General features: G+C 46.2%; 1 pseudogene across 1 annotated transcript; it reads right to left on the bottom strand.

Moving 5' to 3' along the window:
* Positions 1-156: 156 nt before the first annotated feature.
* LOC309651183 (CDKN2AIP N-terminal-like protein pseudogene) lies at positions 157-26,537 on the bottom strand (annotated as a pseudogene). The gene is made up of 3 exons: positions 26,496-26,537; positions 25,764-25,870; positions 157-2,282 (listed from the first exon to the last, which is right to left on the bottom strand). The product of its transcript is annotated as a CDKN2AIP N-terminal-like protein pseudogene (transcript).
* Positions 26,538-27,871: the final 1,334 nt, after the last annotated feature.

The raw sequence follows: 27,871 nt of genomic DNA, 5'->3' as shown, positions 1-27,871 counted from the left end.
GTGGTTGTTACGGGTGACGGGGAGGGCGGGGCCGGGAGAAGGGGCACGCGTGCGCGAAAGCGGCCGAGGGGCGGAGGCAGGAGCGACGACGGTTGCTAGGAAGGGGGAAGGGGTGACAACCTGGACCGAGCCGAGCTGCGCAGTCGCCAATTCCAGGCCGGCGGGCGTGGGAGGAGCTCGGAGTAGGCGTCGGCCCAGACGCAAGGCAGGTCTGCCCAAAGGCGCCTGGCCCCACCCAGATTTGCGTCACGGGGCGGGCCTAGTGTGAGGGGCGGGGCTCGCGAGTAGCGAGGCGGAGGCTGCCGAGACACAAAAGGGGCGTCCAGCAGTGGCCCCGGGGAGTTCCGCTGACTTGGAACTGGGAAGTCTGCGAGGCATCAAAATAGCCGGGGCCTTCCGGCTTTGCGGGGGCCCAGGGCCGGGCTGGTCTGTCTGACCGGCGCAGGAGGCTCCCCGTACTTCCTCATTTTTTGTTGACTTCTGCGGTGTCCTGACCACATTCTCGCCGAGTAATGCAGATGAGGCAAACGCCAGGGCTGGGGAGGGGCTGGGTGGGCCCCAGCAGCATCTTGTCAACACGTCCGAGCTGTTCGATGGACCTAAGCCAAGTGGATCTGACGTTTCGGCAAGAGCTCCAACTTTGAAGTACAAGTGTGATACACACTGAGACATTTAGGAGTTCTTAAGAGGAGCTAATGACTAGAGAAGGACAGCACGCACGTCCACCCACACAACAAGGATGGTTTTATAGCCAACATACAGTTTCTCCATCAATGTCTCTGTTGTTCCGTTTGCATTAGTCACCCTCGGTGGCTGTGCATTTGACGCTGCCAGTGCACAGCACATTTTTGGAACAGTTTCGGAATTTCCTTCAGGGCTAGTTTACCAGCCACACAAGAAAATCATTCATTACTTGATCACACCTTGTTTTTCAACTCAAACCATCATTTTCCAGCTTGATCACCCACCCTGCTTACTAGACTCAGCTAGGGCTGGCTTTTGCCTGTTTGTGAAAATCACATCCACCTTCAAAAGATGGTCCGAGAAAGAGACAACCCAGTAAACAGCAGCACTTATGAAATGGTCTCGCCCCAAAATTGACCTGATCTGATAAGCCTCTAGATGGCAACGGCCAATTTACAAGAAATAGGAACAGAGGAACATGTTAAATAATACCAGGGGGAAATAATCAGCCAAGCGTAAATCATGGGAAATACTGCATGACAAACACATTCCTCATCAAAGGACAAAGGAAAAAATAGGGGAAGGGCCACACTATAGATCAAAAGAGATTGAGAAATTTATTGAGCCATACACCTATGATTTGTTTGCTTTTTTATGTAAATATTATACTTCAATTAAAATTTTTTTCACAGCTAGAAGTACATTGTTGAAAAATCCAAATTGTGAAAATCATCACCTGCCATTATTACATTAACATTTAAATAAACAGGCATTTTTAACAAACATTTAGACACTCAAAACCTGAAAAAAAAAGAGGGCAGGATTTATAAATACATAAATACCCACGCATACTTTTAGAATGATAGCTACTGGAAGATTGAGACTTTTTTTTTTTAATTTATCTAGGCTGCACCGGGTCTTCGTTGCAGCACGGAATCTTCGTTGTGGCATGCGGGATCTTTAGTGGCGGCATGCGGACTCTTAGTTGCAGCATGCATGTGGGATCTAGTTCCCCAACCAGAGATCGAACCCGGGCCCCCTGCATTGGAAGCATGGAGTCTTACCCACTGGACCACCAGGGACGTCCCAGAATGAGACTTTTTAAAACGCCAATCTAGACAAGATTTTCTTCCATTCCAATGCCTCTTTCCTACAGGTTGGTGATACCAAGAGCTTAAGAGAGCCGTTGTTGTCAATGTCGGCATTCATGCCAGCCTCCTGTCCCAGTCTGCAGCTGATGATGAAAATGTGATGAACCTTCTGCCTTAGCTTTGATGCTTTTTCATTAATTCACTTCTGGTAGTAAACTAGGACTGGTCTGCCACTTCAACGCCATCAGACATTTCCATCACGTTGTCTAAAAGGTCTTTGTTGTAACTGCAACCCAGGAAGAAGTGGTTGGCCCAGACCATGGAGAGGGACAGCAGCTGGCCAGGCAGCAGTAGTTGTTGGGTGGGTCACGGTAGTCGGACAGGTGACACAGGAAGAATTCCATGTGGACCTTCCATTGCTTCTCGCGCTCTAAGTGGGAGAATTGCTCCCTGAAGTTGGTTGCCTGCCACACTCCTGAAAGCGACTCCTCCACCGTGGTGCCCGCCCTTCAATTAAAATTTCTAAAAAAAAAACCAAAACCCAGATACTTGAGGTAGCAACCAATTGCAATATATGAACTTTATTTCCATCTTGATTTTAATAAAATAGTAAAAGAAACTTTTATGAAACAGGGAAGCTTAAACATTATTAACAATTAATAAATTATTTTTGACAAACAACGAGGTCCGACTATAGCACAGAGAACTATGCAATATCCTGGGATAAACAATAATGGAAAAGAATATTTTTAAAAAGGTATATATATGTATAACTGAATCACTTTGCTGTACGGCAGTAATTAACACAACATTGTAAATCAACTATACGTCAATAAAAAATAAATAAATAAAACATTATTATTAATTGTTTAGGTGGGATAATGGTATTCTGGCTAATATTGATATCTCTTAAAGAAGCCTTCTCTTTTTAGGAATACACGCTGAAATATTTGGGGGTGAAATGATGTGATCTCTGGGATTAGTGTCGGAATAATCCAGATGGGGAAAGAGAGGAGGAAGGGCCTAGATGAAATAAGGTTGGTTCTAAATTGATCATTGTTTATTATATTCCTCTGTACACTTTTGTATGTGCTTGAAGTTACCTATAGGAAAATATTTTTAACAGAAAAGATGGTTTGTCACCACTGAGGATGACAAATCATGGCATAATCACAAATGAGGTATTGAAAAATGTCTCAAGAAAATAAGATACACAAACAGTAATCCCAGGGCCTGACCTGGATCACATGCCCATCCCTGAACCAATCTTTCGATCAGGGGGATCCAGAGCTCTCACTTTGCAGTTCTGGGTCATGTGATCTTAACATCTTTATTGGAGTATAATTGCTTTACATTGTTGTGTTAGTTTCTGCTGTATAACAAAGTGAATCAGCTATACGTATACATATATCCCCACATCCCCTCCCTCTTGCATCTCCCTCCCACTCTCCCTATCCCACCCCTCTAGGTGGTCACAAAGCACCGAGCTGATCTCCCTGTGCTATGCGGCTACTTCCCACTAGCTATCTGTTTTACATTTGGTAGTTTATATATGTCCATGCTACTCTCTCACTTCGTCCCAGCTTACACTTCCCCCTCCCCGTGTCCTCAAGTCCATTCTCTACGTCTGCATCTTTATTCCTGTCCTGCCCCTAGGTTCATGAGAACCTTTTTTTTTTTTTTAGATTCCATATATATGCGTTAGCATATGGTATTTGTTTTTGTCTTTCTGACTTACTTCACTCTGTATGACAGACTCTAAGTCCATCCACCTCACTACAAATAACTCAGTTTCGTTTCTTTTTATGGCTGAGTAATATTCAATTGTATGTATGTGCCACATCTTCTTTATCCATTCATCTGTCGATGGACACTTAGGTTGCTTCTATGTTCTGGCTATTGTAAATAGTGCTGCAATGAACATTGTGGTACATGACTCTTTTTGAATTATGGTTTTCTCAGGGTATATGCCCAGTATTGGGATTGCTAGGTCATATGGTAGTTCTATTTTTAGCTTTTTAAGGACCCTCCATACTACGAATAGTATCTTTATTTTATTTTTTTAGAACATTCAAACTTTTTTTTTAATATATGGCAAAATTTTAAAGTCTGATAATTTTTATTTTTTGGGTTTTTTAAAATTAATTTTTATTGGAGTATAGTTGATTTACAATGTTGTGTTAGTTTCAGGTGTACAGCAAAGTGAATCGGTTATACATATACATATATCCACTCTTTTTAAAGTTCTTTTCCCATATAGGTCGTTATAGAATATTGAGTAGAGTTCCCTGTGCTGTACAGTAGGTTCTTATTAGTTATCTATTTTATACATAGTAATGTATATATGTCAATCCCAGTCTCCTAATTTATCCCTCCCTCCCCTTTCCCCCTTGGTAACCATAAGTTTGTTTTCTACGTCTGTGACTCTATTCCTGTCTTGTAAATAAATCCATTCGTACCATTCTTTTAGATTCCACATATAAGTGATATCACATGATATTTGTCTTTCTCTGTCTGGCTTACTTCACTCAGTATGACAATGTCTAGGTCCAGCCATGTCACTGCAAATGGCATTATTTCATTCTTTTTTATGGCTGAGTAATATTCCATTGTGTATATATGTACCACATCTTCTTTATCCATTCCTCAGTCAATGGACATTTAGGTTGCTTCCATGTCCTGGCTATTGTAAATAGAGCTGCAATGAATGTTGGGGTGCATGTATCTTTTGGAATTATAGTTTTCTCTAGATATATGCCCAGGAGTGGGACTGCTGGATCATATGGTAGCTCTATTTTTAGTTTTTTTAAGGAAACTCCTCACTGTTCTCCATAGTGGCTGTACCAATTTATATTTCCACATGAACAGTATCTTTAAGTAGTATCATTAAGATACATGAACAAATTCCCAAGGCCAGTAATTTGAAGGAAACAATACTCATCTAGATGCATAAGTTATGGTATGTTTGATTGTTTCACAATCAGTTCTAGGGATTTCCCTGGTGGTCCAGTGGTTAAGACTCCACGCTCCCAATGCAGGAGGCCTGGGTTCCATCCCCGGTCAGGGAACTAGATGCCGCATGCCACAACTAAGATCCCGGATGCTGCGACTGAAAGATCCCGCATGCCACAACTAAGACCCAGCACAGCCAAGTAAATAAATAAATATTTTAAAATAAAAATAAATAAATAAATAAAATCAGTTCTATTGGGTGTGTATCCAAAATCTATAAGAAACAGTACTGAGCACCACGCTTCAGAGTTAAGCAGAAAGATCCAGTCCTTTTAACACACGTGCATGGAGTTCTTACTATGTGTCAGATGCTGTGTGAGGCATAAAGATGAGCACGTATGGAGGGGGAAGTGGAGACGTGTATCGGGATCAGGTTTGGCTGCCAGCGATCAAAAGCCCAAAGTAAAAGTGCCTTGACAAGATAGAAGTCTGTGTCCCTTGCATGTGAATGGAGTCCAGGGTGGGAATGACACCTCCACCATCACTGTCAATGGCCAGCTCCCAAAAGACCACCAGAATGCGGATGCAGGTGGCCTCAGGTCTCATCATCAGGGACATGGGTTCCTTCTGTCTTGCTGCTTTGCCATCATCATGATGTATCCTGTACCTCCAGCAAGTAGGAAGAAAGGCTGAAGAGGATCAAATGTCCTTCCTCGAATGATGCTTCCTTGGAAGCAGTGTGTGTGCGTGCAGTAGTGGGTGTGTGACAAGCAGAGCAAAGGACAGTGCTGCAGCACAGACCACGTGGCTGCTCCTGTCTTCAGCTGCGCACCTGCTCTCTTCCTCAGACAGACTCTCTCTAAGGTCATATTATGAGAGTATCCGAAACACCTTGAGTGAGTCCCTAGCTTGAGGACTGTCTGTGTCCCCTCTTACTTGGTAGATGGAAGCCCTGCCGGGTACTGTGTAAAGGCCATGTATCAGGTGTCTTTGTGATGGAAACGGAGGATTCCCAAGCTCTGGCATCCACAGCAAGACACTCGGGTTCCTTTGGGTTGCTCAGCTGTGTCCCCACTAGGAGCCTGAGTCTGAAGCTGCCGTTCCTGGTGGTCACTCTGGCTGACGACAGGATGCGGCATCTATAGCCTGGACACAGACCCTGTGGCCTGTTACTTCTTCCCCAACAGGATTGACCTGAGCTGGGGACGCTGTTACTGGTCCCTCCGACCACATCTTCTCCATTGATCTTAGCACAATATGAAGAGTCATCTCAAGGAAGGCATGGGAAGTTGTTGACACCAAGAGGATTGGGTCATTGCAGGAAAGACACTGGGAGACAAGTGACGGTCTTAGCTAAAATTTCAGCCTGCAGAACCCAACCTCTTCTCCACAACAGCGAGATACATAGGAGGTAAGTCTGAATGACCCCTTTGAACGTTACTAAGTGGCAGGGTCAATGAAATATTTAGGCTGTGCTGAGAACACCTAGTTCTGATTCTCTGGTAGCCCTACCCACCTTGGCATTTGCACCTTGCACTTTGGCCAGCTACTGGGACGTGTCAGGTCTCTTCCACTTCTGGAAGGGATCACTCTCTCATTTGGTAGTAAAAGGGTAAAAGACAGCCTTGCAAGGCATGACAGATTATCCTGACATGGACCAGCTGGCAAAGTTTCCAGCCTGGAAAAGTATGAAAAATATAGGTTACCCTACAGGCACAATTTCTTCATCCTGCTCTGGCAGTTATCCAGTGGTCTTGAGCTAATACCATTGCATCATTCCCAACCTGGGAAAACTTCAGGCCAAGAAACCAGATCTGCAAAAGTTATCATCCAGCCTTACATATTTCTAAAATATTTCATTTCAACCTGGAGAGGCAAAGCTCCCCATATCTTAATTGGTTTCTCCACCTCAGAGTCTTTCCTCTTCCAAGGCATTCTCCATGCTGCTGGCAAAATTCTCTTTCAAACACACACACGCACAAACTCACTCCTTTGCTCAAAATCTAACACTGACAACAGAGATAAATTTAAGCTTCAAAGCCTGCCATCCGAGGTCTTCTATAAATCTTTCCTTTGTCCAGAATGATTTTAGTTTCATCCCCACTTTATCTGCTCATTTATTTATTCCTTCGTTAACTCAGCAAAAATGTATTCAGCCCCGTAATTTATTCAGACACCATATTTAGCACAGGAGTGTGGGAAGATCCACTATATAAAAACAGATTTTCCTTCAAGGAGCTCAGCCTACTGCATGGGACAGACATGTAAACAGTGACGACCACACAGCCTCTTAAGCTCTGTAACCCCTCCCCAAAGCCTTTCCTTTTCCTCTTCTTCTCCTCTGTGTCTAAGCACTTGACACTTCCACCGTAAGGCACACTGCCTGAAATGAGACTGTAAATGAATTGGGTCTGTCTCTCCCCTCCAGTTGTAAGTTGCTTGGGTCCTGGGATCACATCCACTCATGTTCTTCCGCCTATGCGCTTGGCATTTTCCAGAACCCTGTTAAATACTGGTTGGGTTGAAGTGATGAGTCTTCAATTAGGCCTTTATTCTGTGTGCGTTAAACACGTCTCTCCACCCCCTGCACTGAGCTGATACGTCCTTGGGAGCCATGCTCTCAGCACCTCACCCCACCCCCCTGTGCTGTCCCCTGTGTCACCAAGCGAGGACATCAAGCTTAGGGAAGCAGCCCAGCTTAAGAGAATTGCTGCCGTGTGCCCTGGAAAGCATAGCACTCATCCAATGAGATTTAGGACAAGAAAGGATGACCTGAGCCCTTTTAGCTTCTGGCTCAGAGGAATAAAAATAGGCAACGCAATCAGACTTTTTTTTGCTTTGTTTCTCTCACAGAATATTGTCCTTGCTTCTCCTACCCTGGTGCAGCTGTGTGGCGCTTTCATAGGCCAGATGGGGACTTAGATTAGCAAGTCAGCAATTCATCCCCGGCTACTCCACCTTGGGTCACACCAGGTAGGGTGGGGTGGCCTCGCACACGGAAAGGAGCGCTAACAAGGGACAGACCACAGGCCACAGAACAAGGGGGGACCGGGTGAGGATAAGCAGAGCGCCCCAAATTCGATTAGTAAAGCAATTTTCCCAAGGCTAAATATGGACGAGAATATCCTCCACCTCAGTTCTGTGGGCAGAGACTGGACTTCACAAGGAAGAGATGGACAGGACCCATCGGAGCCCAGAGCTCCCCCGCTTCCTCCTTGACGTGGGTGAAAGACAGGGCCATGTCAGACCCCCAAATCGCCTATCCCCCCCAACCGCTTTTTGTCTGTGGGGGGAGTGTTTATTTGGGGTGCATCCCACAGCCAGGCATCTTACAGCTCTGCCTCCAGAATATTCTGTGACCTCCTGCTGAGAATCACACATCTGCTCATTTCACACCTGCTGAAAATTCCATCTCCCCTCCCTTCCCACCATGGCAGGGCCTGTGTGCCTGATTGGGCCCCCTCAGTAGCCCAAAGCAGCTTTTAGGATTTTTCTTTTCTAAAGGGAAAAAAAACAAAACAAAACAAGTTCTCTAAAGTCGGAAGTTGACGGGATTTGGTGTCAGAAAAATGTATCTCACAAGGTTGCTAAGCTGAGATAAGAAAATATTTGTGAAAACGCTTTGGAAATGGTTAGGCTGTATGTAAATGCCTCCCACAGCCAGGCATCCTACACAGCTCTGCCTCCGGAATGTTCTCTAAGCATAGATTATTCTCCTGCCTACCCCTGTGGTTGGTTACCGACATCATCCTCTATTATTTACATAAGTCCTTCCCCCATCTTAAATTTCCCCCAAACGGAAAAATAATATGAAGAGTGTTGTTCAAAAGATCAGTCCTCACTTGAATGGCTGTAAGCACAGACATGCTGAAACAATGCGGGGTCTTTCTTGGTAAACCACTTTCCATAATTACGAGCTACATAGGACTTGAGGGGATCAGGGGACGCCTGCAGAGATGGTCATCTTGCTTAGCTGGATACAATAGTCCCTGCCACCCTCCAAATTCACAAAGCTCACTGGAGCAAACGGCCAAGCGTGAATGCATAATTGATCCTAACAGGGACGTGCCTGCCAGGCTTGATCCCGCCGTGACCTCTGACAGGTACTGTGCTCCTGCCAAAGAGTGACCCTCGGCTGCCTCCAGGACACCAGCCAACCTTCTGCCGCTCCCCAGAAATGTGCAACACTCTGATGCAAAACCAGGAGCCTGCTCGCCCTCACTCCTTACCCCCAGGGACACAAGCTACACCTCTGAACTTTACTCAGCAGGTTTACCACCTAGGCTCAGGAAGCACCTGGGGCTGGTGTGTTAGTTTCCTGGGACTGCTGTAACAAATTGCCACAAACCAGGTGGCTTAAAACAATAGAAATTTATTCTCTCACAGTTCTGGAGGAAAAATCAAGGTGCTGGCAGAGCCGTGCTCCCTCCTGAGGCTATAGGGGAGGTCACTTCCTGCCTCTTCCAGCTTCTCAGGCCCCAGGCATCCCATGTCTTAGGGCTGCATTCATGTCCTCTAGTCTGTGCATCTGCCTTTTCCCTGTGTGTCTCTGAATGTCCTTTCTCTATAAGGACACCAGTCTTTGGATTCAGGGCCCCGCCCCCCAAATCCACAACGAGCTCCTCTTCCCTCCAGATCCTCAACTTAACTGTATCTGCAAAGACCCTATTTCCAAATAAGGCCATGTTCCCAGCTACCTGGGGTTAGGACTTGGACACATCTTTTGGGGGCAACCCCCATTCCACCCTCTACAGTTGGTTAGAACCGAAGTCCGGTTGGAGGGAAGGGGGCACTTCCTGCACGCTCCCCTTTCATTGCATCACCGGTTCAGCCTGAAGGTGAGAAGGTGCTTGCAACCCATGGGGGGGCCTCCAGGACTCCGAGGGCACGTGCTCTTGCCTGACCTCCAACAAGCGTGGCTTTAAGGAAAGTGAGGCCAAAAGAAGGCCAAGGCGGGCCTACAGTCCACTTTAGGGCCCGGGCTCTGAAAGAGCCAGAGAACAAAGACCCTGCTCTCGGGACTTCCCTGGTGGCGCAGTGGTTAAAAATCCACCTGCCAGTGCAGGGGACACGGGTTCGAACCCTGGTCAGGGAAGATCCCACATGCCTCGGAGCAGCTAAGCCTGTGCGCCACAACTACTGAGCCTGCGCTCTAGAGCCCGTGCTCTGCAGCAAGAGAAGCCACTGCAATGAGAAGCCTGCTCACGGCGATGAAGAGCAGACCCCGCTCACCGCGACTAGAAAAAGCCTGTGCGGAGCAACGAAGACTCAACGCAGCCAAATAAATAAATAAGTAAATAAATAAATAACAATTAAAAACAAACAAAAAAGTCCTTGGCTCCCGGGGCGGCCTCCGCGGTGGGCGGGCCTTGCTCAGAGGCTCACCACGTGCATCTGCAGAGGAGCTCGTCTCCGGGGACCCCCTCGGGCACACAAAGGGCTTCTCTGAGGACCAGCCTCTTGGCAGCTCGGGGGAGCCTTCCAGGAACCCCTGTGATGCTGGCAACCTGGGCTCATTCTACACCCAGGGAAACGGAGGCACAAGGAGGCCTGCTTAATCCCCACAGAGAATTCGGATCTTTGGAGGCAGTGGGTGGTGCCTCTCACCCCATATGGTAACTGAATATGGTACCCTAGTTAAGTTAGTTATGGTTTAATAACAGCCCCCTCTGCTGCACACTGGCTGTATTGGCCGGCCGCTAGGCAGGGATCCTCATAAGGGCCCATTTTACAGGTTGGGACACCAAGACACACACAGTGACTTCCAGGGCAGAGAATGTGACCCTAACACTGTTTGACTCCAACACTCACGTGAGTGTTTCCGTTGCATTAACCTCTCTCTGCAGAGGTTAAACTCATTGTTTCTCCTTTTTGTTCTTTCTTCCAACTCACCAGGTTCAAGACCTGAACGCCCAGGTGTCGTGGTGAAATGCCCATCACCCCTAAGCACATAGGCATGTGGATGCCCAGGTGGCATCCGACTGGCAGTGTGGGAGCACCTGATGGACAGACACACCTGCGAGTCCCCGGACATTCTGCTGAGCTCGCAAACCAGGAACGTATCTGGCCTTAAGATATTTCCATATGACCTCTGTGTTGCAGTCAAATAGGCTTGACTCATACATTCTTTAAATAGCAAGTGGCAATAACCTGTGTGACTTTTTAATGTTCCATTTATTCTTCCATCCGCTAATTGTTCTGAGATTTATAATAATGGAGTTCCCAAGCGCCTGGCACATGACATAATGGAGGCCAAAAAACCCTGATTAAGTTCAAGTTTGAGAATGCTGAATGAAATTAAAGGTACCCTTAACTTGGTGAAAATAATAGAAAGGTTTTATTCCCCTTTCTTTTTCTTTAAATCCACTTATTTTTATGTCCCAGCAGCAAAGACTACGAGGCCAACTGGGGTCTCGATACAAAGCAAAGCTTGCTCTCTGATGGAAGACATTGAACCCTCTGTCTTAGTTTCTGCATCCTTTGCATTACACAGTTTAGCAACTGTACAACAGGCTGAAAGAAACCGATGATTTCTCTGCAGCTGGTTCAAACTTGCTGAAAGTGATGCTGAGAAAATTTATGGATGCAGGAAAACCCAACGTACCTCCAAGTGGCTCCTCTTACCCCCACCCTCAGATTTGCAATGCTGGGATCCAAGACATCTTCAAAACCATTTCATTCATCTTGGCCAAGCCCTTAAATGTTTAAGAAGTCTCATGAATGGATAAAGAAGATGTGATACATATATATGATAGAATATTACTCAGCCGTAAAAAAGAATAAGATAATGCCATTTGCAGCAACATGCATGGACCTAGAGATTATCATACTAAGTGAAGTAGGTCAGAAAGAGAAAGACAAATACCATATGATATCACTTATACGTGGAATCTAAAATATGACACAAATGAACTTATCTATGAAACAGAAACAGCCTCACAGACATAGAGAACAGACTTATGGTTGCCAAGGGGGAGAGGGGGTGGGGGAGGGATAGTCTGGAAGTTTGGGGTTAGCAGATGCAAACTATTATATATAGAACGGATAAACAGTAAGGTCCTACTGTATAGCACTGGGAACTGTATTCAATATCTTGTGATTAAACCATAATGGAAAAGAATATGAAGAAGAATGTATATACTGTGTCACAGAATCACTGCTGTACAGCAGAAATTAACACAACATTGTAAATCAACCATACTTCAATAAAATAAATTTTAAAAAATGTTTAGATGTTTGAGAAGTCTGCATCAAATGATGTCCGATAAAAGCTTAGCACTCTTCGTGGTTAGGGACACGATAAAACTTAATTTTGAGCCATAACACCTTAAGAAAGGAATTTTATTAGCCAAGGCAGGGAGCCCTGTGACCCAACTGATAGACACACCTGAGGAAATTCAGGCCCCATGACTGCCAGCTGGGACTTGTTCGGCTCTTGATGTTCCCAGAGATAAAACAATACCCTGAAGCAGAAAAAGAAGGCTTTTGTTCCAGCTTAGACCGTGATTATTTTCCATGAAGGAGCAGAAAGGTTTCATAAACAGAGGGGACCCATGGACACAGCTCCTGCCAAAGCTCTCACCTGTGGTTCCAACCACAACAAGGGTGATTTAAAATTTTTAAATATCAATGTAATTTTTTAAATTATAAAATAATATACGCTACAGCAGACTGTCTACACGGCATCCACTGCCCATGTCTTCCTTCCCAAGGCCTGACTCTGCTCAGGCGCCCACCCTCCTTCACATGCGGGGGGCGGCGGAACTCCAGGGGAAGCTGACCCTGCCCCAGCTCTGGCAGGCAGACCAGGTAAATCTAAGGCATCCCCCTTCTCCCAGGGACTGATTTAGGAGTGGGCATGGAACCCGGTTCTGATCAATGAGACCCACAGGGAAGTCTGCTAGCGGGTTCCGGAAGGGCTCCTGCCGTCTAAAAAGGAGACACCGAAAAAGACAGCCCATTTCTGGGTCTGGGCACTGCTGTGTCCACTCTGCTTCCTGGGACTGCGACACCTGTGCTGTGCCCACGAGGGGAAGTGGCCTTTGATGGGGATGGGGGGGTCCTGGGGCCACAGAGAGTAGAGGTGGAGGGAGCAGAGCAGGTCTTTGGTGACACGTCGCCGCCGTGCCTGGGGCTCCCCTTCCTGCTAGACTTCCCGTCATGTGCCCTTGTCAATGTCCGCATTGTGCAGTCCAGCTTGAGGAAGGGTTTTCTGTTCCTTGTCGTTAAAAGCAACCTGAGCCCACACTTGTTTTAGAAACGTGTTGAAATGCAGAAATGCATAAAGAGGAAAATAAAAATCACCAATCCTCCCACCATCCAGTCACAACCATAATTTGTGTTTTGTTGCTCTTCCATCACCTGTTGGTGGTGCTAATTGTGATATATAACTACAGAAGGCATACACTTGCTTTTTGTAAAAAATTCAGAGAGAACAACAGTTGAATACAGAAATAGCCTCTGTAACCCCAGCCCCTCAGTGACGGACTCTTGGCAGTTTGTCATCTATTATGGAAATTTCCCCCACAATGTCAGTGTTTTCTAATGTAATTGGTGTTCCTGAAGGATGAATTGCTCACCTAACCTCTTGAGCCCATACGCAGGTAAACTGTAGTGTGACTCAGACTAGCAGAACGTCTGGGCTGTGAGAGCCGGAAGCCGGGAGGAGTAAAAGGAACGGGGGAAGGAGTTTCCCCTCCTTTCTGCAAGCAGGGCTGGCCTGGGCAGAGGAACAAAGTGGAGAGATCCGGGGCCTCGAGCACAAAGGATCTGGGTTCAAAGTCCTAATTCACTGTGGAAGGCTTTGTGACCTTGGGCAGGTCCCTTAACCATTCTGAGCCTATTTTCGCAGCTGTAAAATGGGCATAGTAATGCCTAACAGAGTTGTAAGGGTTGGAGATAATGCACGTGGTACAGACGCAATAAATGGTAGCCATTATTCAAAATATTTGCCAACTTCCCATTTCCCTTTCTGGACTCTTCTACTACATCCTGAACGTCTCTTCCCACCCCACCCCCATCCCACCGCACCACCCCCAGCTGTCTTTGCTCCATCTGTATTAGCCAGGGGGTTCTTAGTAGCAGACAATAGGATCCACTCTAGCTAGCTCAAGCCAGAGGGGGTTTCTGAAGGGCCAGAGGGCTCACGGAATTGCTGGGCAGACCGGGGCTGCAAGCACTAGGCAGGCTTCCAGGAACAACCGACTCCCCGAGTCACCCTGGCTCACCAAGGGAGCTGCCACCTCACCAGGATCAGGAAGCTGCCAAGTCTGCTTGGTCTCCAGAACCGGGCTCCCTCTGCCACGATCCATGCCAACAAAATGATGCCCTGTTTCCTGTCTCTGTCTCCACGTGTCAGTCCTGAGTCAGAATCCCCTGCAGGAGCATGTGATTAGTTGAATCTAAATCGCACATCTGAACCCCAGTAGGTTTTATATTTCTGCATTAGAAAGGGGATACCTACAGTCTGGAAATCTGATTATGGTCAGTATGTGGAGAGAAGGCTCAAAACCTTGGGGGCAGCCTCAGATTCTGGGTGGGGAGCAGGCCAAGGACACACGCTCAGAAGTGCTGTACCTCCGTCCTTGTTCCTCGGAGATGGCATTGTGAGATGCTCCAGTTACATCCTCGGCTGAGCTCATATGTGAGAGGCAAAGCCAGGTGATTCAACATCCATCCCTAGGGACAGTGTTTAATGGGTCCTTCAACTTGCACTTTTAAGAAGATGCTTGGGACGTGGGGCTCAGGACATGCTCCCCCGCAATACTGCCCCTGGGTGTATTAAATATTTTAAGCTGAAGGAGTTTGAGAAAATGGCAGAAGCAGGAAGTTCACACTGACCTTCCCCTCCTTCTCCCCTGAAACAGGTCATAAAACCCTTATGGAAGAGGTGCCCACCCTAGACCCAGAGGAAAGGAGCATCCTTACCTCCTAAGACAAAGGGACACCAGGAAGAATTCAAATGGGCCATGCAAAGTTTCCACCAGTTTGCTACACTCACTTCATACTCTTCGACCTATCATATTCCTCCACGACTGTCCACCCCATCAAACCTAGCAAGAAATACTCAGGTTTAACTGTTTCTTTGGGTCTTCATTTCTGTAGGAAGGCTCCCGTGACGCATAAAATTGACATTACATACATTTGTATGCTTTTCTCCTGTTCATCCGTCTTTGTCAGTTTAATTTTCAGACCCAGCCAGGGACCCTAAGAGAGTCAAAGAAAACTTTTTCCTTCCCTACATTTGTCAACTCTAATCTCCGATTCATGACATTTTGGGCAGTATAACAAATGAGTTGAAATTGTTTTCGGTGCAGTGAAGGAGAATATTATGAGTAAGGGCAAATGCAGCCTGAGGGTCAGAGCAGCGTGTAAAAGTCCTCATGATCAGAGTTTTGAAATTTTTCCTGCTTTTTTTTTTTTTTTTTTTTGGCCGCGCCCCACAGCACGTGGGATCTTAGTTCCCCGACCAGGGATCAAACCCATGGCCCCTGTATTGGAAGTGTGGAGTCTTAACCACTGGACTGCCAGGGAAATCCTGTTCCTGCTTTTTTAAGCTGCTGCCTTTTCTCTGGAAAACTGGATCAGAACATATTTGTACAGGCTCTGATTTTTCTAATAATTACAGCCTTTGCTCCCAGAGAGATGAGAGCCGGTAGGTGTGAGCACAGGCTGGCTGATGTAATCCAGGGATTACACACGTGATAGGAGTGTGAACTGCTGGAGTGTAACAGCCCTTCGAGACAAGCCAGACCGCGGCCCTCTTCTTATAGATGAAGTCACTATTCATTGTCTGCGATTGTAGATGATATTTTGCATTCACTTATCGTAAACGATTTCATCGAATATTGACTCGTTTTTCTGACGGGCGGATAAAAGGAAATGCTGCCTTTTGTCCTTCCAGAGAGCTGGCATCCTCGACAACAACGCAGACTGCTCTCCCACAGGGGTACCAGCTCCTTTATGAGGTTTTCCTCCAGCTGATGCAGTGATTTGAGAGTCATCCTTTCAACTCCTGAAAGAAGCGGGTATTTGTTCCTGGGTAGGACAGAGGCCTGAAATTCACTCATAACCCCTAAGGAAAGGCGGCCTAGTGATCATCTGGACTATTTTTCTTCCCCCGTCGCTGCATGCAGGGGTAGCTCTTGGGACCCTGCTTAGGAAGGCAGCAAAACCAGGGCTTCCTTCATCTTGTGGAAGATGATGGGATGGTTACTGGAAGATACTAGTTATTTCTTTCTTGTTCTAAACCCCCTGGTATTACATTGCCAGTCAAAGCCTGTGCTCCCTGCATAATAAGATAGGAATGCTGTGCAGAGACGATGCTAATGGCAGCTAAATATAGATGGCAGCTTCTAGGTGCATGTGTGCCTGCACAAACACTAGAACAATTACGGGAAGAAGCCTTCCACACTGCATGGTTATAACCTTGACTTTAGGAAAGCATGAACTTTTCTGGCTGGGCCCAGGGCTCTCCTTCTGTTAAATGGCATTCCTGGACGGGCAGCTGGAAATGCTCTGTCCTTTGTTACCCTTTGGACTTGGTGGCGCCCGGGATGTTATTACGTAACAGAAAAGTGTCTTTTGTCACTCGGAAATGCACGGGGCTCAAAGGACAGTCCTACATGGGTGGAGATTAATAGGCCTCATTAATTAGTCACATTCCTTCCCTTCTCCATCCTTTATAATTAGGGCGTCAGACATCCCTGTTGGCCTGAGATAGTCTCAATTGATGCCTAGGGGCTCAAGGGAATTATCAATAACGTCCCCTTTCACTCTCAGAAGTGACCTGGTTGGGTGATAAATTTTTATTTTAATTTAATTTAATTTTTTAATTGAAGTATAGTTAATGTACAGTGTTGTGTTCGTTTCAGTGTACAGCAAAGTGATTCAGTTATACATATATATATATATTCTTTTTCAGATTCTTTTCCATTATAGGTTATTTCAAGATAGTGAATATAGTTCCCTGTGCTATACAGTAGGTCCTTGTTCTTAATCTATGGGTGATAAATTTTTTTTTTTTTTGGCCATGCCACACAGCATGTGGGATCTTAGTTCCCCAGCCAGTGATCGAACCCTTGCCCCCTGCAGTGGAAGCTCGGAGTCTTAACTACTGGACTGCCAGGGAAGTGGGTGATAAATTTTAAGATCACTGATTTGTAATCCTTAAGGAGAAGGAGGGAGACAACACCGCTTTGTAGGTGTGGACCCCCTGAGAGCCAGCCTGGGTAAGAGGGCTTTAGGTTGAAGAAAGAATAGGGAGAAGCAGCTTTTCCAAACCCTTCTAAAGAGCTGTCTGTTGTACCCATCCTCAATGGCTCTAAGTGGCCACATACCCCCAGCTTCTGGGGCATTGGGGTGATCAAACTAAGCCAGGGAGACCTGTTGGCCTAGGCAGTATGGCCAGACTGGAAAAATCAAATGGTTCCTGCCATCCAGTTGACCCTGGAGCTGACCAAGGTGAAATGGTCACCTTGCTGCTGGCCTCCAAGGCTAAGGTCATAGTTCAAGAGAATGTCAGAACTAGGCTTGTGCAGGGGGTGCTGGCCATCTGTGGGGCTGGTCTTGTTTGTAGAGTCTTCTCCCCATGCTGGGTTGTTTCAGGGCCCATTGCAAAAAGCCAAATCATTCCCCGCTCTACAAAGATTCTCACCTAGAGTGATGAGAATGACGGGGGAAGGACTGGGTGATAGCCTTAAGGGAGTCTCAGAGATCTGATGCCCCCAAACTAAACCCTTTCCCTCCAATCCACTGGGATGTAGGACTTTCTAATCCCTCAGCCCTTCGGAATGTGTCTTCCTGCAAGAGGTGGCCAGTGCCAATAGGGGGCTGAGTTTTCTTGGGCAATCTGTTGGTGACAGGCCAACTCCATGGGGAAGATTCTCATCTAGGGCTTGATCTTGAAGTTACTCTCTAATTCATCAGCTCTGTGTAAAAGCTATAGAGCACATCGACCACCATTAGGCTGTCAAAACATTCATTCAGCTGATGAGAATAGCTTAGGGCTTTTAAAATTACCAGTCTTTTGCGAAGATGTTGGTTGGGTTTCTGCATACACCCAAAAAGTGCCTTTGCATAGAGATTATTTCAGTAGCATTTACTGCAGAAAATAAAGACTGGAGACTCTTGGCTAGATGACATTCCACAGACCCAGAGATAACCAATTGTGGCAAAAGAAAAGGATGCTCAAGATTTAATTTTGTAAAGATGGGGTGTTGGCCTGGAATCACATTCCAAAAATTCCTCCTACCCGCAGACCAGCTCCCATCACACCCACAGCATTTGAGATGAGGTGGGGTGAGAAATTCTACAGTCGGCTACTGAGTATCCTGCTGGGCACCTCCTCTGCGGAAAAGTCTGTGAAATTCTAAGATTGTTCGAACATGCCATTACTGATAAAAACGTCCTTTCAAATCCCAAGTCAAAACTCCTGACTTTTAAGCAAATTTATGCCTATGCTAGTTTTCAAACTCGTAAAGCACAATATGGAAACAATGATAAAAATATGAGATTTTAGTTTTGCTGTGTCCCAGGAGCCAAGGGCTGAAAACCTGGTCCATGGTGCCATCTGAGGACTTGCTGTCCCAGCAGCACACACCTCTCTAGGACTTTGAGCTTCTTCCACCTGGAATGTCTCTTTACCCCATCTCTGCCCTCTGAAATCCCATCCCATCCGTCTGATGTAAAGGTCAGAATTCATTCCTCCTTCCTCTGGGTTCTGGATCTGGTTTTGCTCACACCATTATTAAAGCTCTCATAAGACTACGCCTTGGATAGAGACCTCTCACACACCCCATCCAGCAGCCAGAGCCCGAAACAGCCATGCGAATTTTTGTAACATTTCAAAATATGTGAGTCAAAACTTTTCACTCCTTTCTTTTCATTTTCTTTACCACACAATGAACTGACTTCAAAACAGGCCTTGTTAAAGAGGATTTTAAATATGTGTTGCTTGATTCTGACAAGTACTCTTAGATCCTTGGAAAACATCTCCCACGACCTCTCCCGTTGCTGATTTTGTTCCTTTTCATTTAAGAGACAGCGATTTGTTTTCTGGGTTGTAAAAGCAAGAGAACACTCTGCTTTGGTTGCAATAACTCACGGGGTAGTTAGAGCAAAATGTCCCTTTACTTGGAGGTGGGCGGCATCAGAGAAGGGCTTTAGCCACCCAGAGTGAAGGCCCCAAGAACCCCTTCTCCCACCCCCAGCCAAGAGCAAGGGTCTGTCTGATCCCAAAAGGGCCTGAAACAAGTGCAGTCATTGGTGAAAACACCTTGAGCCCAAACTTAGTTGCCACCGGCAAATGCAAAGGACAAACAGCATCTGCAGATGCTCTCAGCCTGACTGTTCCCGGTGTAAAGACCCCACATTTGAGTTTACCAGTTCATTTGAAACTGGTGGAGGGTCAGACCCAGAAAGGAGCTGGCAGGGGGCAGTCTTCTGGAGTGAATGATTAAAATAAGTGGCTAAAACTCTGCTCAATATTATGTAATAACCTAAATGAGAAAAGATTTTGAAAAAGAATAGATACATGTATGTGTATAACTGAATCACTTTGCTGTACACAAAGTGTACAGCATTAACAAATCAACTATAGTGTACAGCACAAAGTGTACAGCATTAACAAATCAACTATACCCCAATATAAAATAAAAATTAAAAAATAAATCAATAAAATAAAATAAGTAGCTAAAGATAAAACAAGAGTACAGCTCTGTGCCTGCGAACTGAGAGGACCTGTGATCCTGCAGTTGATGCCCTTGAGCCTCCGGAAGATGCTCTGGGGACCCCATGTTTTGTTTGAAGTTTGTGCCTGACTCTTGAGTCACGAGGGATGGGGGTGGGGGAGTGGTTCCTAGGATCTCTAGGATAATGACTTTTATCATAGATACCCAGGTGGCCACACAAATAGTGTTGTGAAAAAGATGTCACTTAGGCAGAGGCGGCAGGCTGGGCTTTTGCATCTCTTTTCCACCCAGGGCGACCTTTACTGATCTTATTTGCACCCACATTTAGCAGCCGGGATCTCTCTCCCGAGACCAGAAGGCGTGTGCCTGGGAGTATGTTAGGCCTGTGAGTAGGGTAAGAAGCTATGTTTATTATATCAGAGTTGGGAGCAACTATGGCAGAAGACACATTAAGATGCAGTAAGAACTCGTGTCTCAGGTGTAACTCCTTGGGAAGCATGAAGCCTTAAGGGTCTTCTTCACTTGTGAATTGTTGTTTGTCCCAAAGGCGGTGATAACCTCAGACTGGCAGTATTTCAGGGGCAGGTGATCAGGGAGACAAACTTATCTCGGTTGGCATTTCTTAACTTGTTCTTTATCGAGTCTGTGGCTGCAGATGCGTTTTGGGGTGCATTCAGCCTGTGACCCAGAAAATACCCAAGAGAGGAGGGCTGGCAAAGGGGTGACTTGGAAGAAACCCATGCCAACTTCACACTCTCAACGGTTCTGTGGGCAGAAGACGTGCTACCGCTCACAGACCCTGGGAAGGTGACCAGGCAACCCCCTGCGGAAAGGAATGTTAAGGTACCGCTGGCAAGTTTCCAATACTCCATCCCCAAAATGTAATTTGCTTGTTTCACATATTTTCAAAATTCCATAGTAAAGCATCCTGTTACTTCAAATTTTCAACTTTAAAGTTTGATCAATATTTTAAGCAGAAAAGCTGTTTTTCTGGTTAAGAAGATGACTCTGCGTGCCTGGAAGGAACAGAGAGTCTCCAAGGGCAGTGATCTGCTCAAGGCTTAGGTGCTTTTTTCTTTCTTCTTATTTATTATTTCTTCTTTTTCAAAATTTATTTATTTATTTATTTATTATTTTTAGCTGTGTTGGGTCTTCGTTTCTGTGCAAGGGCTTTCTCTGGTTGCGGCGAGCGGGGGCCACTCTTCATCGCGGTGCGCGGGCCTCCCACTATCGCAGCCTCTCTTGTTGTGGAGCACAGGCTCCAGACGCGCAGGCTCAGTAGTTGTGGCTCACGGGCCCAGTTGCTCTGCGGCATGCGGGATCTTCCCAGACCAGGGCTCGAACTCGTGTCCCCTGCATTCGCAGGCAGATTCTCAACCACTGCGCCACCAGGGAAGCCCTTCTTTTTTTTAAATGGAAGTATAGCTGATTTACAACGTTTTAGGTGTACAGCAAGGTTATATATATATATTTATATGTGTATATAATTATATATATATGTATATAAATATACATATTTTATATATATATATACATATATATATAGTGCTTTTTGTTTCATCCTTTAGAACATTGACATCTCTGGCACACTATTACTTGCCCAGGACTGTCCTGGCCAGGAGGCTGACCACACCTTGGAAAGACACCATCCATATAGACAACTGAGATTTAATTCTTCTCATCTCAGAAGCAGTATGTGTATTCTCAGGAAAACTTCTGAAGGTACAGATAAGGAAATTAGCATTCTTAACTTTGTATTGTACGCTTGTGGTTGGCAGAAGGATGGCCCCCAAAGATGTCCACATCTAAAACCAGAACCTGTGAATATGTTAGATCACATGGCAAAGCGGAATGAAAGTTGCAGATGGAATTAAGGGTGCTAATCAGAGAAAAAAGGGAGATTAGCCTGGGTTACCCAAGTGGCCCAATGTAAGCACAAGGGTCCTGCCTTCGGCTTGATTTCAGCTCAGTGAGACCTCAGTCACACTTCTGACCTCCAGGACTGTAAGACAGTACATTTGTGTTGCTTTAGGCCACTAACTTTGTGGTAACTTGTCACAGCAGCTCCAGGAAATGAATACAGTGCCCCTCCACCCAGGTTTTTTTCTTTGCATGTGTATTTTGAACCCCCCAAAATAGGACCATACTGTACATAATATTTTCAGGTAATCTTTTATTGAAGTACAGCAACGAAACAGAGAATCACACATCCCCAGCATACAGCTGGACGATCACAAAGAGAAAACACCTGTGTGGCTACAGCCCCAGTCAAGAACTCTAACACGATTGCCCCCCGGAAGCCCCCTTATTCTGTTCCCAGTCACCCCTTCCCCAAAGGCAATCCCCTCTTGACTTCTACACATAGCCTAGCTTTCCTGCTCATGAACTTTATAAATGAAACCACATGGTATGCACACAATGTTTTCTTTTTTATTGAGGTATAGCTTACACATACTGAAAAGCACAAATTTTAGATCTGTTTTCACACATGCAGACACTCAATTAACAGCCCTGTGAATCAAGATAAGGAGCATTTCCTGTCCCCAAAGCTCCCTTTCCTCTGCTCAGCACATATACCTCTCCCCCAAATAACCAATTTGCTGATCTCTATCACCATAGAATTACTTTTGCCTGATCTGGGGCTTTGTGGATATAAGTGGAATCATGCAATATGCTGAAACCTGTTTTCTTCCTCACTCATTAAATTATCATAAGCACCTTTCCACCGTACAGCTGGACCATCATTAGTTTAATCAGTTTCCCCCCTTTGTGTATGGTTGCTTCCAGTTTGGGGATAATTTTAAGAATTAAATATCAAAGATGCATCGGGCTTCTTTTATTCATAGAGGCAGGTGGACCAGGGATGAAAATCCTCCCCCACACAGCCTTCTAGCTGGGTCCTCATACGTCATTATCACCCTTTTCCCAGAGTCACTTCCTTAACTGATCCCTGCAAGACCCAGGCTCTCTGGAGGACACTGAGGACCGTCCCCGCTGAAACAATTGTTTTCTTACAGTCCAACGATACAGGCCACTTCCTCTCCCTGCAACCCAGCAACCTCTTGGAGCTCAGTCAACTGTCTAATTACTCCAGCCACAGAGCCTCATGTTCTAGACAGGAAAGAATGTTCCTCAGTGAATAAGTCCGCACCTCTATTCTGGGTAACACAGCAAAAGTTAAAGCGAAGCAGTTGTCCTGCAGTTGGTTCCAGCTATTATGTTGTTTGCACAGAAAGCACGGAATCGAGAAGCACAGGGGAGTCCAGAGTATTCCAAGGAAAATGTTTGCAGGCTGACAAATTATGACGCCGCTTTCCAAAAATGTGCATATAGGATATTGGTATTTTCTGCATTTAGTTAATGTAGTAGATAACAATCTGTTCGACTGGAGTGAAACTGGGGGCTCTGATGACTGAAAATGAGTAGGTACGAAGCACTTGTGGATTATTTTGTTCCTTTTAGACTATATGGAACAGTACATGCTTCCAATGCCAGGCACAAAAAACAAACGGTACAGAAGGGAGATAGAAAGTAGACCTTAAGGGACTTCTCTAGCGTCCAGTGGTTAAGACTCCGCGCTTCCACTGCAGGGGGCACAGGTTCGATCCCTGGTCAGGGAAGTAAAATCCAGCATGCCGCATGGCGCGGCCCAGGAAAAAAAAAAAGTAGACCTTTAACAGTTAGTTTCGGTTTGTTCCTTTCAGAGGGAGGCAGTTAGAAAATCTGATTAAACATCCTTTACTCCTGTGTCATCAGGAGTTTTTTCTTGAGATGACCATGGTTTTAGCAGAACTGAGATGAAACATCATGCAGAACATGAAATGTCACGTTTCTACAAATCATCTTATAAAACCAGGTCCCCTCCCTCTGGGCCCCTGTTTCCTTTACCTGCGGGAGTATGTGGGGTGGAAGGGGTAGAAGACAATGACAGAAATGTCAACCCCAAATTGTCCTGTGCAGAGGTTGTGGAATGGAACCCAGCAGCAAAGGCCCCTTGTCAAAGGGACTTTCGGGTGTCGCTGGCAGAGCTAGTGGGCTCCGAGGTAAAGCTTAAACAACAACCTGAACGTTTGCGTGTGTAAAACCTTTAGAAGCACTGTGGAATAAGCCCGGATGTCAGCAAGAGCTAAGACCAGCGCCTTGGGAAGTCCCTGGCGGTCCAGTGGTTAGGGCTGCATGCTTTCACTGGCGAGGGTGCGGGTTCGATCCCTGGATCCCGCAAGCCAAGCAGAGCAGCCAAAAAGAAAAAAAAAAAAAAAAAAGACCGGCCCCTTTAAGTCACTGGGGTCACCCCCCCCACCCCAGGTCTGAGCAAGCCCAGGGTCATGATTCATTCTGCCTTCCCTGTCCCTGGTCCCACGTGTGCAGAGGGGAGGGTGTACTGGTCTGGTCCTCACAACGTCCTCTCCTCTTTTCCTGTCTCTTGGACTCAGTCCATCTCCCTCTCTCTCTCCTTCTACGGCTTCGCCTTCGTTAACTGGGCCTAACAGAAAATGGAAATATTGATATATAATAGATATTTTGTACTTAAAATACTGTTAATACTTTTATATTTTGTTGGCTTAAAACCAAATGAATGAGACTCTCTCTTTACTTTGCATGGCGGTGGGAGTTGGGTACGGCCCACCTTCAAGCTCCAAGTTCACCAGCTGCCTGCTGGGCTATCCCTGCGTCCCTGGCCCTCTCTTTCTACGAAGTAGAGAAAAGAATCGTCCGGCTTCAGAAACCTGTTCCCAGGAGTAAATGAGATGCAGGTGCCACGCTGAGCCTGTTGTCCGACGTGGGCTAGGTGGTCCTTAGGTGGAAGCTATTTTAGGGTCATAGGTCTTGGTTCCTTCCCCTGTGTGTCTACAGCGTGGTTGGCTGGATAAATAAGATTCTTCAGCCCTGCCCCAGAATCTGAAGTCATTAAAAAAGCACACGGAGCAGCTGTTTCCCCCCATTTCGTAAGCAATTCCCTGATGGTAAATTGCATGCCTAGGGGAACAGATGAACTTTTAGGTGACGCACAAGTCCCTGGCCTTGCGCAGAGTGGAACTCTGTTGTCACACAAGGACTCACGGGCGTGTCAGATGTCAGAGGTGAGGTCAGAGCAAGGGGACACTCAGGACTGGGGCCCCGAGCCTGACACCTCCTGCCTCTAGAGCAGATCTGAGTCATTTCAATTTCCTCTTACTTGGGAAGAGGGAAGTAGAGGGTGATTTCCTTGATTTGTACCAAAATTAGAAAAGACAAAGGCAGGTGAACGGATCCAGAATAAGAGTTTTGTTATTGTTTTATTTTCTGAACTCCCCCTTACAGGCCTAAAAGCAGAACTTCCCAAAATAATTCAACAGTCACAAATCCTCTCCCCAGGCTGGGATCACAACTTGGGAAGAATCCTCTCTCTGGAGAGACACCCACACCCAGATGAACATTCCCCAAACAGACATAAAACTACCATAACTCCCATCTATTCTCCTAAAGCGCCATTTATCTTTCCTAAAAGTCCTTTGCTTTCCCATAATTGTCCTTCTTCCCCTCCCGTGCCACTTCCCTTATTAAGATGGTTTATAAGCCCCCAATTCTAACCACCTCCTTGAATCACATTTTTCATAAACTCCTGCAGACCTGTGTGAATTTTAAAAATCTGTCTTTTCTTTTGCTAAACTGTCTTTTGCAGGCCCCCAATTAACAGACCTAAGAAAGTAGAAGAAACATTTTTCCTCCCTGACACTGGAGTTCACGTCTTTACTGTTAAATGTTAGAAAAAAAAATACTCAAAACCCTTGTTAGAGATGGTAAGGAGAACTGATTCCAGACTATCACAGTGGGATTTTACAGTGGGGGAGAGAGACTGGACTCAACTCGGGATACAGTGTGGGCAAGTGGAAACTTATGGAAAATTACTAAGAGGAAACATCAGGAGTAAAGGGGGTTCTGGCTGAAGTGACCTAACAGGATTCTTGGTGAAGGCAAGCTAGGGGGCTTCAGACATCACCTGGGGGATGGTGGAGGGAGAGGAACCTGATAAGTTATCGGGAGTGGGGGGTTAGGGTTTAAACTGACCCAGCGGGGCTCTTGCTAAAACTAGATTTTACAGGGAGGTGCACAGATGGGCCTAAGGGAATGTCCAGGAGTCTGAGTAAAGTTCGGTGAAGCAAAGAATCTTTGTCATAAACTTACCCTCATTTAGTCCTTTTGAGGTTAATTTGAATGTTCTCTAAAAAGAACATATTATATAATATGATGAAAAGAGAAAAGTAGATACTATATAATGGAAAGAGGATGGTAAGTATAATTTATTACAGGCCCAGTAGGTCCTATGCACTTTGCAGATGTCACCTCCCTGAGCCTCTCATGTTACGAGGGGGACATGGGCTCAGTGAGGGCCAGCTCCTGCCCAGGGTCCCGGGTTAGTGCCCGCTTGTCACTCACAAACATGGACTGCACCCTCAGGCACTGTGCCAGGCACTGGGGACAGAGGGGTGAACAAGACAGTCACCACAGCCCTGGGACAGACCAGCTGGCTGAGGAAAGACCCCCTCAAAGAGTAAAGCACACGGGGCTTCCCTGGTGGCGCAGTGGTTGAGACTCTGCCTGCCAATGCAGGGGACACGGGTTCGAGCCATGGTCTGGGAAGATTCCACATGCCGCGGAGCAACTAGGCCCGTGAGCCACAACTACTGAGCCTGTGCGTCTGGAGCCTGTGCTCCGCAACAAGAGAGAACGCGACAGTGAGAGGCCCGCGCACCGCGATGAAGAGTGGCCCCCACCTGCCGCAACTAGAGAAAGCCCTCGCACAGAAATGAAGACCCAACACAGCCATAAATAAATAAATTAATTAATTTTTTAAAAATAGGCTTTAAAAAAAAAAAAAGCAGGTTGGGCGCAAGTGGAGGGAAGGGTGGCTGGGTGGGAGAGGAGGTCAGAGAAGGTTTTAGCTGGGCTCACCCCAAAGTTCAGGGGCCTGGGAGAGGAAGGGAGACTTAACCAAAGTCACACTAACGAGCACTTTGTTCCCACTGATCAATGGGACAAGCTGTTCAGTTCATCACTTATGGGGCCAGAAGGGGAAACTGGAGGGTGCGTGACAGACCTTGACACAGGCAAACGGGGTGGTGGTGGTGGGGGGGGACATGGATAAGTCTGCTTTAACTCCGTGGCATTAAATCTGTCACCAGAAACACAAAATGGGTGGAGGGGGTGTTTCTGAACCATCGCTGTTTTTCAGGAGCTCAGTCCCCCCTTTTGTTCAAGATGGAGTCATAAATGTCCTGAGGGGGTGAACAGGATCAAAGACAGTCTCCGGCCCAGTCAGAGCCCGTTCAGCCTAGTGACGAAGCCAAAAGCATCCTTAAAGGGGGTGTTGACAAATCATTTGGGTTTCACTGAATGATGGTTGACAGAAAAAATGAAGAACCGCCAGCCATAGTTTGAATTTCAGGTAACACATTTCTATAGTATAGGCATGGCCTGTATAATATTTAGGACTGACTTATACTAAAAAAAAAATCATTGTTTGTCTGAAATTTCACTGTGTGTCCTGTATTTTTATTTGCTAACTCTGACAAACCTGCACTGAGTGGGTGCCACAAAGTTACCCTAAAGAACACTTTTTAGCTTCTCTTGCCTGACATCGGTCTCAGCACCGTAGCTGCTCCCTACACCCACTCCCACACACCCCAGCTCTCACCACGCACTCCAGGCCCCCGGCTCCCTCTGTGTTCTCTGAACCCCTGGACCCTCCTTCTCAGCCCTTTCTCTGTAATCAATTCAGCCTCTGACCTTGTAGAGGAACACAATTTGCCCCCCCCACCCCCCGCAAAAGTTGTCTCTTTGGCATGAGGATTAATTTAGGCTGATTACTTTTAAGAAACAGAAGACTCAAAGTTTTTATTTCCTTCCCCTTAACTGCCCGAAAGAATTTAGATAAAGGGCCTGAGGTATCACCAGAGGTATCTGCAAAGAATATGGAGAAATTCGGCAGGGCCTGAAGGTCAGAGTCGACGCTGTGTCACATTGTCTCTGCAGCCCAGCAAACGTTTGTTCACCAAACATTTGCTTTCCCGTCTCCAGGTGAATTGCCTTCCTCCCTTTGAAGTCCCAAACCCTTACCCCCAGCATCCTCTTTTGTCTCTAGCTGAAGATGGTATTTAAGGTGAGGGTTTTGGCGATTTTGGCGAGTTACTCAGTCTTCCTGGGTCTTTCCCATGTATACATGTTATTAAACTTTTGTGTGATTTCTCTCCTGTTAATCTGTCTCCTGTCACTTTCATTCTTGGACCAGCCAGAAGAACCTAGAATGGCAGAGGAAAATTTCTTCCTCCTCCACAGCCACTGCCCTGAGGATGAAAAGTCCCAGCTTCTCAGAAAGGTGGGAGATTTTGTTTTGAATGATATTTCCCCAACGTGTGACTCCAGATTTTTTAAGCAAACAGCAAGGAAGACTTCGGGTGTTTATCATTGCCTCTT

This window comes from Balaenoptera physalus (assembly GCF_965194825.1).
Source record: "Balaenoptera physalus genome assembly, chromosome: 20".
Taxonomy (NCBI): domain Eukaryota; kingdom Metazoa; phylum Chordata; class Mammalia; order Artiodactyla; family Balaenopteridae; genus Balaenoptera; species Balaenoptera physalus.
The sequence above is the reverse complement of the archived record's forward strand: the minus strand, read 5'-3'. Positions and strand labels throughout refer to the sequence as shown.